The sequence below is a fragment of the Heterodontus francisci genome, unplaced genomic scaffold, assembly GCF_036365525.1.
Source record: "Heterodontus francisci isolate sHetFra1 unplaced genomic scaffold, sHetFra1.hap1 HAP1_SCAFFOLD_573, whole genome shotgun sequence".
NCBI lineage: Eukaryota > Metazoa > Chordata > Chondrichthyes > Heterodontiformes > Heterodontidae > Heterodontus > Heterodontus francisci.
In genome coordinates, this window is record NW_027140646.1 from 125,965 (window position 1) to 139,116 (window position 13,152).

At 45.8% G+C, this 13,152-nt stretch overlaps 1 non-coding gene across 1 annotated transcript; it reads left to right on the top strand.

The window, feature by feature from the left end:
• Positions 1 to 12,149: 12,149 nt before the first annotated feature.
• On the top strand, positions 12,150 to 12,223 carry trnai-aau (transfer RNA isoleucine (anticodon AAU)). The gene has a single exon. It is a non-coding gene; the product is annotated as a tRNA-Ile (tRNA).
• The last annotated feature ends 929 nt before the right edge of the window (positions 12,224 to 13,152 follow it).

The following is a 13,152-nucleotide window of genomic DNA, read 5'->3' on the forward strand; positions in this document are numbered from 1 at the left end:
TTTCACACAAAGAATAGTGGGTATCTGGAATAAGCTGCCAGAGGAGGTGGTGGAGGCAGGAACAGTATCAACATTTAAGAGGCATCTGGAAAAGTACTTGAATGAGCAAGGCATAGAGGGATAAGGAATTAATGCAGACAAGTGAGATAAGTATAGATAGGCATTATGGTTGGCATGGGTGCGGTGGGCTGAAGGGCCTGTTTCTATGCTGTACGACTCTATGACTTTACAGTACAATGCAGTACTCCATAATAAGGATATTTCACATTTACAACACTAAGTGCCAGGAAATGACCATCGCAAACAAGAGACAACCTAACTATCTCCCCTTGACATTCAATGGCATTCTGATCGCTGAATCCCCCACTATCAACATCCTGGGAGTTACCATCGACCAGAAACTGAACTGCAGTAGCCATATAAATATCACGGTTACAAGAGCAGGTCAGAGTCTTGGAATCCTGCGTTGAACAACTCACCTCCTGACTCCCCAAAGCCTGTCCACAAGGCACAAGTCAGGAGTGTGTTGGAATATTCTCCACTTGCCTGGATAGGTGCAGCTCCAACAACTCTCAAGAAGCTCGACACCATCCAGGACAAAGCAGCCCACTTGATTGGTACGTCATTCACAAACATTCAGTCTCTCCATCGCTGATGCACAGTGGTAGCAGCGTGTACCATCTACAAGATGCACTGCAGCAACATACCAAGGCTCCTTAGACAGCACCTTCCAAACACATGACTTCCACCACCGAGAAGGACAAGGGCAGCAGATGCATGGGAACACCACCACCTGCAAGTTCCCCTCTGAGCCACACACCATCCTGGAATTGGAACTATATCACCGTTCCTTCACTGTGGCTGGGTCAATATCTTGGAACTCCCTTCCTAACAGCACCACATGGACTGCAGTGGTTCAAGAAGGCAGATCACCACCACCTTCTCAAGGGTAATTAGGGATGGGCAATAAATGCAATAAATAAAATTAAAATCAATAAAACAGCCCTTCAAAACACTCCCACAGGGGATGCTGAGACCAAGTGGGCCCACATCAGAGACGCCATCTATGAGTCAGCTTTGACCACCTACGGCAAAAGTGCGAAGAGAAATGCAGACTGGTTTCAATCTCATAATGAAGAGCTGGAACCTGTCATAGCCGCTAAGCGCATTGCACTTTTGAACTACAAGAAAGCCCCCAGCGATTTAACATCCGCAGCACTTAAAGCAGCCAGAAGTACTGCACAAAGAACAGCTAGGCGTTGCGCAAACGACTACTGGCAACACCTATGCAGTCATATTCAGCTGGCCTCAGACACCGGAAACATCAGAGGAATGTATGATGGCATGAAGAGAGCTCTTGGGCCAACCATCAAGAAGATCACCCCCCTCAAATCTAAATCGGGGGACAAAATCACTGACCAACGCAAACAGATGGACCGCTGGGTTGAGCACTACCTAGAACTGTACTCCAGGGAGAATGCTGTCACTGAGACTGCCCTCAATGCAGCCCAGCCTCTACCAGTCATGGATGAGCTGGACATACAGCCAACCAAATCGGAACTCAGTGATGCCATTGATTCCCTAGCCAGCGGAAAAGCCCCTGGGAAGGACAGCATTACCCCTGAAATAATCAAGAGTGCCAAGCCTGCTATACTCTCAGCACTACATGAACTGCTATGCCTGTGCTGGGACGAGGGAGCAGTACCCCAGGACATGCGCGATGCCAACATCATCACCCTCTATAAAAGCAAAGGTGACCGCGGTGACTGCAACAACTACCGTGGAATCTCCCTGCTCAGCATAGTGGGGAAAGTCTTTGCTCGAGTCGCTCTGAACAGGCTCCAGAAGCTGGCCGAGCGCGTCTACCCTGAGGCACAGTGTGGCTTTCGTGCAGAGAGATCGACTATTGACATGCTGTTCTCCCTTCGTCAGATACAGGAGAAATGCCGTGAACAACAGATGCCCCTCTACATTGCTTTCATTGATCTCACCAAAGCCTTTGACCTCGTCAGCAGACGTGGTCTCTTCAGACTACTAGAAAAGATCGGATGTCCACCAAAGCTACTAAGTATCATCACCTCATTCCATGACAATATGAAAGGCACAATTCAACATGGTGGCTCCTCATCAGAGCCCTTTCCTATCCTGAGTGGTGTGAAACAGGGCTGTGTTCTCGCACCCACACTTTTTGGGATTTTCTTCTCCCTGCTGCTTTCACATGCGTTCAAATCCTCTGAAGAAGGAATTTTCCTCCACACAAGATCAGGGGGCAGGTTGTTCAACCTTGCCCGTCTAAGAGCGAAGTCCAAAGTACGGAAAGTCCTCATCAGAGAACTCCTCTTTGCTGACGATGCTGCTTTAACATCTCACACTGAAGAATGCCTGCAGAGTCTCATCGACAGGTTTGCGTCTGCCTGCAATGAATTTGGCCTAACCATCAGCCTCAAGAAAACGAACATCATGGGGCAGGATGTCAGAAATGCTCCATCCATCAATATTGGCGACCACGCTCTGGAAGTGGTTCAAGAGTTCACCTACCTAGGCTCAACTATCACCAGTAACCTGTCTCTAGATGCAGAAATCAACAAGCGCATGGGTAAGGCTTCCACTGCTATGTTCAGACTGGCCAAGAGAGTGTGGGAAAATGGCGCACTGACACGGAACACAAAAGTCCGAGTGTATCAGGCCTGTGTCCTCAGTACCTTGCTCTACGGCAGCGAGGCCTGGACAACGTATGCCAGCCAAGAGCGACGTCTCAATTCATTCCATCTTCGCTGCCTTCGGAGAATACTTGGCATCAGGTGGCAGGACTATATCTCCAACACAGAAGTCCTTGAAGCGGCCAACATCCCCAGCTTATACACACTACTGAGTCAGCGGCGCTTGAGATGGCTTGGCCATGTGAGCCGCATGGAAGATGGCAGGATCCCCAAAGACACATTGTACAGCGAGCTCGCCACTGGTATCAGACCCACCGGCCGTCCATGTCTCCGTTATAAAGACGTCTGCAAACGCGACATGAAATCGTGTGACATTGATCACAAGTCGTGGGAGTCAGTTGCCAGCATTCGCCAGAGCTGGCGGGCAGCCATAAAGACAGGGCTAAATTGTGGCGAGTCGAAGAGACTTAGTAGTTGGCAGGAAAAAAGACAGAGGCGCAAGGGGAGAGCCAACTGTGCAACAGCCCCAACAAACAAATTTCTCTGCAGCACCTGTGGAAGAGCCTGTCACTCCAGAACTGGCCTTTATAGCCACTCCAGGCGCTGCTTCACAAACCACTGACCACCTCCAGGCGCGTATCCATTGTCTCTCGAGATAAGGAGGCCCAAAAAGAAGAAGAAAAGAAAAAAAGAAGAATCCCAAAAAGTAGAAAATAATAAAGTAAGAAATGAAAATATAATAAAACGCAGTCAGCATGGATTTCACAAAGAAAGACTTGATTAACCTTATCTTTGAAGAATCAACAGCAAGAGTAATACAGCAGAGGTAGAAGAGTTTAAGTTAATAAAGCCTCATCCATTTATGTGCTTAAACCTACAGATTGTGGGTTAACAAACAAGCACACTAACTGACAGAGCTGGGTGTTGTTCTTTTTAGATTACCCGAAAGCAGGGTGTCAATGAGTTAAATCTCCAGGTTGCTGCAACCAGAATAGCCATTGTCCACGATCAGTTTTACTGTTACAAATAAAGGGTGGAACATTCTTTGTGAATCTACAGAAACAGTCTGGTCCTGCACACTGCAGACACATCCACGTCATCACCAACCAGCTCTCCTATAATTGGTTATTTGACTTTTCCCCATTAGCTCAATGGAATTACTTTTAAAAGATTTTAAATTACAAGCAGTTTTGTTAATATTCAGCCCTTGAGAAGAAATAATTCCCTGGCCACAGTGGAGAGAGCATTGAATATAAAACAGTAGACTACCAGATAACACAGTGAAAGCTTATCAGCTAATCTATAATTACTTACTTTTCTTATTTTTGCTCTTGCTGTTCGGTTTTTCATCCATTTCAGTTCCTGACTGTGGATATTATTGTGATTAAATGTGAAAAGATGCACTGTGTCTCAGCCCCGGTATATTGGCTCTTTCTCTGTACAATGCTGCATGCACTCAGATACTGACAGTGTTTCTCCATCCCTCAACTTTCCAGCCCTGACGGTGCAGAAAGTGCTGCTCAAAGTTACACATTCTGACTGTTTGCAGTTGATGAGTGAGAGACTATGAACGTATCCTTCTGCAGCGCTGCGTCGGTTAATAACAGCAGATCGAAGTCACATTTCAGATACAGAAACAGACGCATCAATTATTCACTCTTTCCCAGAGTGAGTGAGGCCGGGGCAAGCAGCAACATTCCAGCCCCACGCTCTGCAATTACCCAGCACCAGCGGAAAGCAGTGAATACAGATTCAATCAGTGGGTTAATGTCCATTACAGGGATGCAAGATTCCACAGCCCAGGACAAACATCCCCATACACCGAGAACAAGCTCAGGAAAACCCGGGGGAGTTAATATTCCCATTCATTGAGCATTCCAGCAACATTGAACAAGCTCCTGAACTGAGTAAACCTTTCAAAGTACAGAAGTGATGACGAGGTCAAAAAGGTCTGAATAGTTGAGGTGACTGAGCGGTTTCAGCTTCTCTGTTCAGGTTGCAGCTTTCACTGGAGGCATGTGTTTAAATCCCACTTCTGACAACTTGATTTTCAGTTACTTTGCAGAGCTTCCTTCAAGGTTTGAGGCAGAGTAAATGGTGAGGAACAGTTTCTAACTGCTGAACGGTCAATAACCGAAGGTTACAGATTTAAGGTGACTCACAAAACCAGAAGGAACATGAGGAAAAATTCCTTTCTGCAACGTGTGGTTAGGATTTCAGTTATGTGGATAGATTGGAGAAGCTGGGGTTGTTCTCCTTAGAGAGGATATTTGATAGAGGTGTTCACAATCATGAGGGGTTGTGACAGACCTGATAGAGAGAAACTGTTGGTTGAAGGATTGAGACTCAGGTAAAAGCTGTGGCTCAGTTGGTCACACTCACCTCGAAATCACAAGCTTCTGGGTTCAGATTTCACAGCTGACACTCCAGTACAGCACTGAGGGTGTTGAAGGTGCTGCCTTTCAGGTGTGATGTTAAACCAAGACCTGGTCTGCATGTTTGGGTGAATGTAAAAGATTCCATGCTGCAATTTCAAACAAGTGAAGAGCAATTCTCCCTGGTGTTGTGATCAATATTTGCCCCTCAATCAGATCAGTTGGTCATTATCACATTGCTGTTTGTGAATATCAGCTGCTGCATTTCTGACATTACAACAGTGATTACACTTCAAAAGTATTTCATTGTCTACAAAGTGCTTTGATATGTCCAGTGGTCTTGAAATGTGCTATATAAATGCATTTCTTTTATTTCTTTATCACAACACATTGCTGTGTAAAAAATGGTTCCTCATGTCACCTCTGGTTCTTCTGCCAATCACCTGATGTCTGTGTCCTCTGCTTACTGTCCCTTTTACCACTGGAAACAGTTTCTCCTTATTTAAACTATTGAAAACCTCCATGATTCTGAACAAATATGTCAAATCTCTTCTGAACTTTCTCTGCTGCAAGGAGAACAACCCCAGCTTCTCCAATCTCTCCACATAACTGAAATCCCTCACCCTGCTACCATTGTGGTAAATATCTTTTTTATTCTTTCCTGGGATGAGGGCACTGCTGACACAATGTGATTCCTGTCAACGGAGCGGCCCGCTGACATCATCGGAGAGCGCCAAGCTGCTCATAGGCACAGCTACATCTTGCCAGGATTAAGTGGCACATGCGCAGGATGATGTCATTGCCCAGCGCCAACGTCATCGCATATCCACACCTGGTCCATCTTCGCACATGTGCGGTAAAGTGTCATCGGGTAATCAGCCCCTCACTCAGCTGGAGGAAGTGGCTGAATGGGGGACTTTGAGGGTGGAGCTCTCCCCCCTCGGCAACTCACTCCAGGACTCGAGGCTTCCTCCCCTCAGCCGCTCGCTCTGCACCGCGATGCTCCCCTGGACGATTGTTCCCCGCTCGCGTCACCCAGCTGTCCGGCCACTCGCTTCCCTCCGTTAGCTCTTGGCTGTGCCACTTCCCTCCTCTAGGCCACTCGCTACTCGCTCCTACATCACTTTGCAGCCCACCTTGCTTCTTCAGGCGGCGCATGGAGACTGGTCAAACGTGGGAGCGAGTGGCCGAGAGAAGGGAAGCAGCGAGGCCTAGAGCTGGCGGCGGGAGGGGAGGGGGGTACGGGGAACGACGAGCGGAGAATGGGGTATTGCGATCAGGGGACAACCGGCCAGGGAAGTGGGGGGAGCAGCAAGGTCTGGACTGTGCGACTGTGAGGGGTGGAAGCGGGCGGTTCGGCGGAGGGGAAGTAAGCGAGTTGTGCCACATCGTGGTTGCATTGTCAGCAAACGCAGCCTTTATTGTCCATCCTTAATTGCCCTTGAGAAGTTGGCGGTGAGCTGCTGCAGTCCGTGCAGCACGTAAACCCACAGTGCTGTTAGGAAGGGAGTTCCAGGATTTTGATCCAGTGACAGTGACGGAACGATGATATAGTTCCAATTCAGGATGGTGTGTAACCTGGAGGGGAGCTTGCAGATGGTCGTGTTCCCATTCATTCAATGTCCTTCTAGGTGGTCGAGGTCAGGAGTTAGGAAGGTGCTGTTGAAGGAGGCTTGGTGAGTTGCTGCAGTGCATCTTGCAGATGGTACACACTGCTGCCACTGTTCACTGGTGGTGCAGGGAGTGAATATTTAAAGTAGTGGATGGAGTGCTGATCAAGCGAGCTGCTTTGTTCTGGATGGTGCTGAGTTTCTTTGGTGCTGTTGGAACTGCACTTATCCAGGCAAGTGGGGAGTATTGCATCACACTCCTGACTTGTGCCTTGTAGATGGTGGACGAGAGGTGAGTTACTTGCAGCAGAATTCGCAGCCTCTGACCTGCTCTTGTAGCTATGCTATTTACATGGCTGATCCAATTCATTTTCTGCTCAATGGTAAGCCCCCAGGATGTTGATAGTGAAGGATTCAGCAATGGTAATGCCATTGATTGCCAAGGGGAGATGGTTAGATTCTCTCTTGTTGGTGATGGTCATTACCTGGCATTTTTATTTATTTTTTTAGAGATACAGCACTGAAACAGGCCCTTCGGCCCACCGAGTCTGTGCTGACCATCAACCACCCATTTATACTCATACTACATGAATCCCATATTCCGACCACATCCCCACCTTCCCTCAATTGTACCTACCTATACGAGGGTCAATCTATAATGGCCCACTTACCTATCAACCTGCAAAGTCTTTGGCTGTGGGAGGAAACTGGAGCACCTGGCAAAAACCCACACGGTCACCGGGAGAACCTGCAAACTCCACACAAGCAGTACCCAGGAACAAACCCAGGTTGCTGGAGCTGTGAGGTTGTGGTGTTCACCACTGCACCGCCCTAAAATTTGACTTTGGTGGGACTTGAACCCACAACCTTCAAATATCGTCTCTATAATTATTTAGAAGTTTAACACGCTAGCAATTGCGCCACAAAGGCACCGTTTTCGTGTGTGAATGTTACTTGCCGCTTATCAGCCCAAGCCCAATGTTGTCCCGGTCTCTCCAAATGTGGACATGGACTGCTTCAGTTTCTGAGGAGTTGCGAATGCGACTGAACATTTTGCAATCATCGGTGAACATCCCCACTTCTGACCTTATGATACAGGGAAGGTCATTGATGAAGCAGCTGAAGATGGTTGGGGCCTAGGACGTGACCCTGAGGAACTCTTGAGCAATGTTCTGGGACTGAGATGATTGGCCACCAACAACCATCACCATATTCCTTTGCGCGAGGTATGACTCCAACCAGTGGAGAGTTTCCCCCTGATTGACATTGACTTCAATTTTGCAAGGGCTCTTTGATGCCCTTGGCAAGAACAGTCACTGTTACCTCACCTCACCTCCTGAATTCAGCTCTTTTGCCCATATTTGGGCCAAGGCCAGAATGAGGTCAGGAACTGAGTGGCCCTGGCGGAACCCAAAATGAGCATCGGTGAGCAGGTTATGACTGTGTAAGTGCTGCTTGATAGCACTGTCAACGACACCTTCCATCACTTTACTGATGATCAAGAGGAGGCTGGTGAGGCAGTAATTGACAGGGTTGGATTTGTCCTGCTTTTTGTGTACAGGACATACCTGGGCAATTTTCCACATTTCCGGGTAGATGCCAGTGTTGTAGCTGTATTGTAACATCTTGGCTAGCGGCGCGGTTAGTTTCGGAGCACAAGTCTTCAGCACTACAGCCGGGATGTTGTCAGTATCCAGTGCCTTCAGCCATTTCTTGATATCATGTGGAGTGAATTGGATGAGCTGAAGATTCGCATCTGTGATGCTGGGGACATCAGGAGGAGGCCAAGATGGATCATCTACTTGATACTTCTGGCTGAAGATGGTTGTAAATGATTCAACCTTGTATTTTGCACTGATATACTGGTCTCGCCTATCATTAAGGATGGGGATTTTTGTGGAGCCTTGACCTCCTGTGAATTGTTTAATTATCCACCACCATTCAGGACTGGATGTGGCAGGACTGCAGAGCTTTGATCTGATCTGTTGGTTGTGAGATCACTTAGCTCTGTCTATTGCACGCTGCTTCTGCTGTTTGACATGCAAGTAATCCTGTGTTGTAGCTTCACCAGGTTGACACCTCATTTTTAGGTCTGCTTGGTGCTGCTCCTGACATGTCCTCGTGCACACTTCATTGAACCAGTATTGCTCCGTTGGCTTGATGGTAATGGTAGAGTGAGGGATATGCCAGGCCATGAGGTAACATATTGTGTTTAAATACAATTCTGCTGCTGCTGATGGCCCACAGTGCCTCATGGATTCCCAGTTTTGAGCTGCCAGATTCCTTTGCGCTAGGTATGACTCCAGCAAGTGGAGAGTTTCCCCCGATTGACATTGACTTCAATTTTGCAAGGGCTCCTTGATGCCCTTGGCAAGAGCAGTCACTGTTACCTCATCTCACCTCCTGAATTCAGCTCTTTTGCCCATATTTGGGCCAAGGCCATAATGAGGTCAGGAACTGAGTGGCCCTGGCGGAAACCAAACTGAGCATCGGTGAGCAGGTCCTCAGAAATAATTGGAAAAAATGTTCCGAAGGAATTCTAAGTGTCTGGTGCTTGATAGCACTGTTGATGACATCTTCCATCACTTTGCTGATGATTGATAGTAGACTGATGGGGCGGCAATTGGTCAGATTGGATTTGTCCTGCGTTTTTTTATGGAGAGGGCACACTCGGGCAATTTTCCACATTGTCCAGTAGATGCCTGTGTTGTAGCTCTACTGGAACAGCTTGGCTGAGGGCGCAGCTAGTTCTGGAGCACAAATCTTCGGTACTGGAACCGGGATGTTGTTAGGGCCCATAGTCTTTGCTGTATCGAGTGACTTCAGCTGTTTCTTACTGTCATGTGGAATGAATCGAATTGGCTGAAGAATGGAAACTGTGATGTTGGAGACCTCAGGAGGCCGAGATGAATCATCCACTGAGCAATTTCTGATGGAAGATTGTTAGTAATGCTTCTGCTTTGGCTCCAGCATCATTGAGGATGGGAATTTTTTGGAGCCTCCTCATCTCATCTGTCCACCTCCATTCATGACTGGATGTGGTAGGACTATGGACCTGTGATCTGATCGTGAGGGAGATATCCATGCGTGGAGTGGTGGGATCTATGGAGAGTGATCCTGAAGAGGGTGTCCGAGCCGGGAGTGGTGGGATCTGTGGAGATTGATCCTGACGAGTGTGTGTAAACCTGGAATGGAAGCTTTCTGTGGAGGTCCAGGAGTAGGCCATTCAGACCCAGTATTTTATATAGGTTTATCATAACTTATTTACTTTTACTCTATGCCTCTATTAATAAAGCCAAGTGTCCTGTTTGCTCTTTGAAGCCTTTTCAAACCTTCTAAGATTGGTGCACATTGTCACTTTGTTCCTGCACCCACTTTAGAATAGTACCATTTCATTTATATGGCCTCTCCTTATTCTTCCTCCCAAATTGTATCTCTGCACAATTCTCTGTGTAAATTTTATCTGCCATGTCAAAGCCCATTTTACTAGTTTTTTGAAGTTCCCCTGAAGTGTGTTACTATCACTGGCACAGGATGAAATTCCCGAGCATTCTTTGATGCAATCTCCATGGAAAGAGCAATCTTACACGTTCGCTCAAATGTAGGATTTTGTGTGTTTAGTATCTTTTCTCATCCACCAATATAAGCACAAATCTGTCTCATAATGCACGGTCTAAGAATGTGCCAAAGTTGCAATGTAGTGATAAATTCTTCAGCGCCACAATGTACTCACCAACTGTTTCACTACTTTTCTGCCTTCTGGTTCCAAATTTCTAGCTTGCCGTGATCTCTAATGGCTTCGGGATGAAATGTTCCTCCAACTTCGTGATGATTATTTTGAATGGCACATCTTTTGACTTGATGGGAGCAGGAAGCTTTGTTAGCATGTCATACACTTCCAGGATAATTTCCATTCGCAAAATTGCTTTCTTGCCCTCAAGAATTATCTTATTCTGAGTCTTGACCTCTGCACTTTCACCTTCAAATTCCAAAATGTTATTAGCTCTGAAAAACATGTCCATTCTTTCAATACATCAAGTAAATCGATCTCGAGCCCTCTCATATGTTCCTAGCCTTCCGATGTATCCCATGAGTTCAGCCATATTGTCCCAAATAATCACTTTGAATCTGATGCACACTCAGACCCTGCAACATCTCATTCAACTGAGGAGACAGTCTGTGGCCCAGGCTTCACACAATCCACCCAAATTCTCCACGATCCGAGCAGGTAGGTCACCAGGAGCTGTCTGATCTTGTTCACTTCAGTCCCTGCTGCTGTTTGCTGCCGATATTTACAGACTTTTATCTCATCCTCATCACCATTTTCTCAAAGATATTCAGGGGGCATCAGCAGAGAAAATATACACCAAGCGTGGCAAGTGCAAGGAATTGTTTATTTACATCATTAGATCATGAATATAATATACAAATACATTACCTGTGTGAGTCACGTCTCGATCACTGATACTTTTACACCAGATGTGTCTGAATAAATGGAACCTCGTCACAATATACACTGTCACCTTTCAATGTTTAGTGGAAAGGTTTGATGGCTTGATAGGTGTGATTCCCACATTAATGTGTTTGTACAAAGTTAGGAGCAAGACGGAGATATGAATAATTTATTGGGAAATCTTTAAGCACATCTCAATGTCTCTCACTCACAAAGATCTGCAAACACATGGATTCAGAAAGAACCTGAGTGCAAAATCAACAGAAAAAAACGCAGCCAGAGAGACTGGCAATAACCTGTAGCTCACAAAATCACAAGCTTTTGTTGTAGCAGTCAGTGTATTTTACCTTCTGGAGTGAGCAGCTGATAAAGTTAGTCTGAAGAAGTGTCAAGGAAGGAGAGTAGACCACAACCCAGCTTGTTTTGCAGCAAGTCTTTAAAAGACTGTGAGAAGTTCACTGTGTCAATTCATCTCATCTCCTGTCTTTGAAGAAAGCCTGCTAAAATTAATTCTCAACACTGCCTCTAAAAGACTGTTCTAAAAGACCCTAGTGGCCTGTCTACGTATACTCGGAAATTCGACTTCACGCCAGTTTTGGAACAACATATCTCATCTGCTGTTTTGTTCTTAAATGAGCAAGTAATCAGTCCAAGTGGTTTTTTTTTTGTCTTTAACAGAGCTCTGAATTGTAAAAAATAATCCCTTTTATTTTTTTCAGTTAACCGCTGTATGTGTGTGTCCGTGTGTGGGGCTGAGGTAAGAAAGGGACTTTCAAAGTCAGTTCAGGTAAAAAGGGAACTTTTAAAATTTCCATCTGAGTATTTATACTTTAATTCCTGACTAGTTAAAACTTGTTCGATAAGAAACTGATAATTTTGTTGTTCATTAAAGAAACCTGGTCAGTGTCTTCTATTCTGTGAAAAATAGAGTATATGATTGACTCTATCAGGAAGTGGGAAAAGTTAAAATTTTTGTTGTGACCTGTGGAAAAGTGGTATAAGAATAAATAGTAACCACCTCTGATTTCAATTGTAGTGCAATTTGTAAACTGGCTCTGTAGCTTAGCTGGTTAAAGCACCTGTCTAATAAACAGGTGATTATGGGTTCAACTCCCGGTTGAGCCTTATTTCATACTCGTGATGGGCTTTATCAATTTCTGCATCACCATTTACATCAGTATCTTGTGAACTTTAACTTAGAATTCAAATTTCATGATGAATTTCAGTCACAGGAAAAAACAGCCTTTGCGAAGGATGTGAGTTTGGAATGGCTGTTCCTCCTTGTCCAGAAATTCAGTGCTGATATTCCAAAGGCAACTTCTTTGATAGAAATTTGTTCACAGTTGCATTCAACCTGGAAAACAGCTCGACATTAATCTCACTGAAGGAAAGTGTGACCGTGTTGCATGTTTCAGAGTGTTTGTGTCATTGTGTGTTGCTTGTCACTGAGACTGGGACATGACGTAAGCAGGAGGATTGATCCAAGGTTCGGAATATCAGTCAATCAGGAACAAGAAAAATCAAAGGAACCAAATAAGAAAACCGATGTCTCGTGGTTACTGAGAGACAGTGAGCAGATATTAAATCTTTTTCTACTCAACACAGCGGTGATTAACTTTGACCTTTTCTGTCTTTTGTCAACAGTATTTGAAGGGTCTCGGTAACAATGTTCAGTGTTGATGAGAGTGGGGTCTGGGTGAGCAGCTGCTGAGTGTGACAGGGTCAGGACTGGATGCAGGAAGTTCTCTGACAGTCTCTCTCTCTCTCTCTCTCTGATGGGATTGAGTTGATTTTTAATTGGCGGCTGTTGATGTTTCAATAAATGAAGGAAGTTCCCTCTAACCATTTTTTTGACTTACAGTGTAATATAAGGATGTAAAGGGTTAATGTTGAAGACACAGTGGTGCAGTGGTTAACACCGCAGCCTCACAGCTCCATGGACCAAGGTTTGACTCTGGGTACTGCCTGTGTGGAGTTTGTAAGTTCTCCCTTTGACCGTGTGGGTTTTTGTCGGGTGCTCTGGTTTCCTCCCACAGCCCAAGACTTGCAGGTTG